Source organism: Dipodomys merriami, unplaced genomic scaffold, assembly GCF_024711535.1.
Source record: "Dipodomys merriami isolate MVZ:Mamm:240054 unplaced genomic scaffold, mDipMer1.0.p SCAF_1725, whole genome shotgun sequence".
Lineage (NCBI taxonomy): Eukaryota > Metazoa > Chordata > Mammalia > Rodentia > Heteromyidae > Dipodomys > Dipodomys merriami.
In genome coordinates, this window is record NW_027203077.1 from 80,811 (window position 1) to 87,363 (window position 6,553).

General features: G+C 37.3%; 1 long non-coding RNA gene across 1 annotated transcript in view; it reads left to right on the top strand.

Annotated features, from left to right (window-relative positions):
- Positions 1-2,964, top strand: part of LOC138829483 (uncharacterized) — a 30,943-nt gene extending 27,979 nt beyond the window's left edge. Inside the window, exon 3 of the long non-coding RNA XR_011372622.1 lies at positions 2,945-2,964. This is a non-coding gene — a long non-coding RNA (uncharacterized lncRNA). The remainder of the gene's footprint in view (positions 1-2,944) is intronic.
- Positions 2,965-6,553: the final 3,589 nt, after the last annotated feature.

A 6,553-nucleotide genomic window follows, 5' to 3' on the forward strand; every position in this document is an offset into this window, starting at 1 on the left:
TAGAGTAACAGCAATTATTGTGCACTTCAGTCTAGTCTACATAGGTGGGTTTCAATACTGTAGTTGGATCCACTTACAACGAATGGGACAATGGTTGGAGGCAAAGGGGCTTCTTACCAATGGGGCCACATTTGTTCATGATATTTGTCAAGAATAGTTTTGCCATTTTTTAAAGCAGTAATTTTCAGCTGGGTGCTAGTGGCTCATGCCTGTAATCTTAGCTACTCAGGAGGCTGAGAACTGAGGATCATGGTTCAAAGCCAGGGTGGGCAGGAAAGATCATAAGATTTTTAAGACTTTTTTATGTATCTAATCAAGCCTATTTCCTATTTCACCCTGACAAAAGCAATGTGAAATGTGTAAAAAATATCAGGTTCAAACAAAAATCAATCCAGCAAGATACATTTGCAGTTTTAAAAGTTACAAGAAAAGTAGTGCCTTGTGGTAAAGTTTCTTACTCAACAATTTCGAATGTCTCAGTGTCTGTGTATAAAAAGATTATGGCAAGGCACGAGTGGCTCATGTCTTTAATCTTAACTATGAAGGAGGCTATGATCAGAGGATTTAGATTCAGTCAGCCTGGAAAGGAAAATCTGATAATCTTTTCTACAGTTAACCAGCAAAAAGCCAGAAGTGGAGATGTGGTTCAAGTGGGTAGAGTGCAAATCTTGAGGGAAAAAGTCAATAGATAACCTTAGGCCTTGTGTTTTTGCATTCGAGTCTCTGTACACACACACACACACACACACACACACACACACACACACACACACACACACACACACACATTATGGAAATTTGGCAGTGTGTAAAAATGTGAAAGGAAAATAATTTTCAGAAATTCACATGTATGTTTTCAAGATGACTTACTTTCCTCTTGATGAAAGCAATAGCAATATGATTATGCCCATTTTAAATGTCTCTGGATTTAGTTATCATAGTCCTTTAATAGTTCAGGAGTTTATCACTAGGCTTAATATAAGAACTCCTGTCTTTATAGAATTAAAATAATTTTCTTTATATTGTCAAGTGTGCTGGACATTACAAACAATTCTATACCATTTTAATAGATTTTTTTTTGCATTTTGTAAACTGAATATGTCTTTTCTTTTGAATGACTCATGAGAAAGAGGTGGTGCCTCTTTGAATTTGCTTCTTTCAATATTGAACTCGGACATAGCTAAGCATTTCCAATCTCTCTTCTAAAACTCACCTTAAGACTCACCTTTGAAAATTAATTAACTTTAAGATTTCTTGCCATTTAAGTTGCAGACTTTGATTCTGCAAATCTCAGGTGTCAGCTCTTGCAGTGTCATGTAGTTCTTGTGAGACTGTTTATTTTCCTGGTGTGTATAATTTGTCAGATGTACTCAGCTTACAGTCCCATTATAAGTTTCAAATACATAGAAAATAAATCTGACGTTAATATTCTGATAAAACATTTAGCTCCTTCATGTACACGTTCTATATCCATGAATTCAACTCACTTTTGATCACAATGATTTAAGAGAGTGATTTGATCTGTCAGGAAACTGTACATGCATTTCTTTTTCTCAGGGTTTCCTAAACAATAAAAATACTACTTGTGAAGCATTTATATAATATGGAGCATTTTAACTTCTTTAGATATGGGAGGATATGGATGGGTTCTGAATTGATAATCTGTGTATTTTGGCACTTTTAAAATATAAAAAAAGAAAGGAAGAGTGGGGTGGAAGGAGGGGAGGCCCATCTTGGAGCCAGTTACTAGATATAGGGTCAACCAAAGGAGATCACCTGCTTTCTTGAGGTGGGCTGGGTCTGTAGGGTTTGTCCATTACACAATGGAGGCTTCTCTGCTTCAGAACTCCAGGAATTCCATTGGATGGCCACCAGGAAGCAGGAAGTATGGGTTCCTCAGGGCATTCCACTTAGGCTGTCCTGAATAATCCTGTCCAATTCAGGAAGAATCACAAAATGAGTGTGTTGTGTTCAAATAATTTTGGGAAGCGTCGGGTTAAGCAGGAGTAAGTGCTTCCTCAATGTCAAACACTTCAAAATGTTAACATGCTGATTTTTGTCATGAAGCTAAAACATAACCTCTTTGCCAGTCAGAGGCTTCAAAGCTATACATGCCCATTGGTGGTTTGCCAGAAGGAACTTGACTACCCTCTAGCGTTGCTGCTGAGAATTATCCATACAGGAATTACCTTTCATACAGAAATTACCTGTATGAAAGGTAATAGCCAGAGGGCAAGGGGGTGGGGATGGCGGCGTGGGAAAAAAGTCCAGTCTTTATTCTTTTCCTGGGCATGTGGTCAAGCCTGACACTTGCTCCAGTTCCAGAGCAGGTTTGAATGCAAGAATCACTACCTAATTCCTGAAAAGTAGGAGTTGGTAGGAGGAGAAACACAGTGGAAAAGGGCATCATATTTAGTCTACACCTTGATTTATACCTGCATTAAGCACCAGCTGCATCCCTTACAGCTGCACCCTTCTTTCCACTCCTTTGTTTAGATTGGCATTGGTTGACAAGGTGGTATAGTAGTTGAGGATCCAGCCTCTGGGCTTGAAAACTGGCCCTACTGTTTATTATTCTGTGTGCATAGAGGAGGTTCCTTGGCTTCTCAATGATTTGTAAAATGAAATCAGCTCTCATCAAGCTGCTGCACACATGAAATGCACTAACGGTTTTTCCATTTGAATGAAGCCACTCAGCAAAATTCCTCATATATATATATATATATATATATATATATATATATATCTTATATATTTATAGATATAGTATGTATTACATACATTATGTATGATATACACATATTATAAATAGTACAAAACACGTACGTAATCACAACAAGAACAGCCAAGGCACAGCTTCTCCCCCAAAAAATGTATAAGAAGGCAGGGACAGACAAACACCTCTCAGTTCTAACTCACAATTTTAATGGTTTTAACTCTCCAGTTAAGCATCATAGATTGTCCAGTTGGATCAAAAAGCAATATCCTTCTATCTGCTTTCTTCAAAAGACACAACTTACCCACAAAAATGAACATTCTGAAAGTGAAAGGCTGGAATAAAATATATCAAGCAAATGGCTGCCATAAAGAGATGGGAGTTACTATACTAATGTCAGATAAAATAGACTTTAAATTAAAATCAATGAGAACTGACAAAGAAGGTCACTGCATTCTAATTAAGGGAACTCTCCTTCAGGTGGATATTATGATTTAAAACATCTACTCACCAAATAATGGAGCACCAGAAGAAGTGCTACTTTCTCTCAAATCTCACATAGATCCAAAGACATTAATTGTGGGGGACTTTAATACACTACTATCCCCACTAAATAGATCCACCCAGCAAAAAGTCACCAGAGAAACTTCGGATCTTAAAATTTGCATAGATCAACTAGTCTTAACCCACATCTACCAAATATTTGACCCAGCCCCATCAGATTACACCTTTTTCTCAGTAGCACATGGAACATTCTCCAAATTAGACCATATTCTAGGCCACAAAGAAAATCTGTCTAAATTCAGAAACATTGAAATTATACCCTGCATTCTCTCAGACCAGAAGGGAAAAAAATTAGAATTCAATACCAAAAGCCACCAAAGTAAATACTGTAACACATAGAGGCTGAACAACACAATTTTGAACCACCAGTGGGTCATGGAAGATATTAGAAAGGAAAATCAAATGTTCATGATATTCAACAAAAATGTTCACACAAATTACCAGCTCCTCTAGGACACAGCAAAGGCAGTACTCACAGGCAAGTTTATAGCTCTGAGTTTGCACATTATCAAATTGGAAAGATCTGAAACCAACAATTTAATGAGGCAACTAAAGCTTTTTGAAAAAAAGAACAACAAGCCAAACCCCAATCCAGTAGATGGAAGCAAATAAAATTAAATCCGAATTAAATGAATTAGAGTCCAAAAAAAAACTATAGAAAGAATTAACAAAACAAAGAGATGGCTCTTCAAAAAAATAAAATTGACAGACCCTTAACAAATCCTATGGAATGGAAAAAAGAGAACACACCCACATAAACAAACTCAAGAGAGTACAATGGAAATATAACTACAGAAACAGCCAAGATTCATAATATATAAGGGGATACTTCTCAAACCTTTATACTAATAAGTTTGAGAATCTAAAAGATACGGACTAGTTTCTAGCAAATATTGACATGCCCAAACTTAACCAAGATGATTGAAAACCACAGACCCATATGAAGCATCGAAATAGAGCAGCAATAAGAGACCTCCCACCCAAGAAAAGTCCAGGACTGGATGGATTTACAGCTCAATTCTACAAGGCCTTCAAAGCAAAACTCACACCAATACTTCTCCATCTCTTTAATGAAATGCAGAGCAAAAATTCACTATCACACTCTTTTTATGAAACCAGCATAACCCTCATCCCCAAACCAGGCAGGGACTCATCAAAAAAGAGAATTATAGACCTATTTTTTGATGATTATTGACAGAAAACTTCTCAACAAAATGTTGGCCAATCGACTTCAACAAGTCATGAAAAGAATCATACACCATTATCAAACAGGATTCATTTCAGGGATGCAAAGCTGGTTCAATATATGCAAAACAATATAATTCATCACATTAACAAGAGCAAGGATGAGAACAACATAGTTATCTCAATAGATGCAAAAAAAGAAACATTTGACAAGATCCAACACCCCTTTATGATGAAGGCTTTCGAAAACTAGGAATCCATGGAACATTCATCAATATAATAAAGGCTATATATGACAAACCTGCAGCCAGCATTATACTTAATGGTGAAAAGTTAAAGCCATTTCCTCTAAATTCAGGAATGAGACAAGGGTGTCCACTCTCCCCACTCCTCTTTAAACTAGTATTAGAATGCCTAGCTACAGCAGTAAGAGAAGAGCACGGCTGAAATTAGGAAAGCACCCCCTTTTGTAATAGTTCCACAAAAAATAAAATACTAGGAGTGAACTTAACAAAAGAGTCACCTTCACAGGAACTCTATGACAAAATCTTTAAAACCTGAGAAAGGAAATTAAAGCAGAACTAAGCAAAGGGAAAAACCTCCCATGCTCCTGGATTGGGAGGATTAACATCGTGAAAATGACAATACTGTCAAAGGCTAAGTATAAATTAAATGAGATACCTATGAATATTCCAACCTCATTCTCCAATGAAATAGAACAGGCAATCCAAAAATTCATATGGAACAATAAAAGACCCCGATGTCAGTATAATTTGTGGAGGGGAAGGGGAAAAACAAGTCATTTAAATAAGGATACAGGTGGACCCGTTGCAACAATGAGAAGTACACATTCTCATGTCGAAAACGAACTTTACAACTTTGGTGGTGGGGGAGGTTTGGGTGGGGGGGGGCGGGGGAGGCTGGGAAGGGATAGGAAGGGTAAAAAAAGGAGGAGGCTACAACGCTTGATAAGAAATGTACTCACTATCTTGCCCATGTAATGGTAATCCCTCTGTACAGTATTTTCACAATAAAAAAATAAAAATATAAAAAAAGAATAAAAGACCCCGAATAGCAAAAAAAAAATCCTGAGTAGAAAGAGCAGTGCTGGAGGAAGATCAATACCAAAATTCAAACTCAACTACCATAGAAAACTCTCCTCTACTCAAACTCTACTCTACTCAAATTCTACTCTACCATAGAAATCCAAACAGCTTGTACTGGCACAAGAACCGACCTGAGGACCAATGGAATAGGACTGAAGACCCAGAAATGATCCCACCGACCTATAGCCACCTAATTTTCAGTAATTGAGCTAAAGAACTATATTGGAAAAAAGATAACCTTCTCAGTAAATGGTGTTTGCAAAATTGGTTAAACACTTGTAGAAAACTAAAACTAGATCCATATATATCACCCGCACCAGAATCAACTCCAAAATGGATCTAATATCTCAAAATAAAAGCAGACTCCCTGAAAACATTACTGAAAGGAATAGGAGAAACTTTAGGGTTCCTTGGCACAGGAACCCTAATAGAGATCCAGAAGCACAACAAATCAAAAAAAGTTTGGACAAATGGGATAGCATGAAACTGCAGAGCTTCTGCAAGGCAAAGGACATAACTAGCAAGATCAACAGAAAGCCCAAGGACTGGGAGAATATTTTCACTAGCCATACAAAGGACAAGGATCTCATATCTGAAATATACATAGAACTCAAAAAACTAAATCCCCCAACAACAAATCCTCAAAGAAACAACTGTCTGATTAACAAATGGGCTACAGACATAAAGAGAGACTTCTCTGAAGAGGAAATACGAATGGCCAATAGACATCAAGAAATACTCAACCTCTCTAGCCATTCAAGAAATGCCAATCAAGACAACGCTAAGATTCCATCCACCCCAGCTAGAATGACTATAATCAAGAAGTCTTGTAATAACAGGGAACCCTACTGCATTGATGGTGGGAGTGTAAACTTGTTCAACCACTCTGGAAAGTAGTATGGAGGTTCCTCAAAAGATTCCACATACAGCTCCCTTATGACCCAGTAATCCCACTTTTGGGCATTAACCCAAACGATCAAAG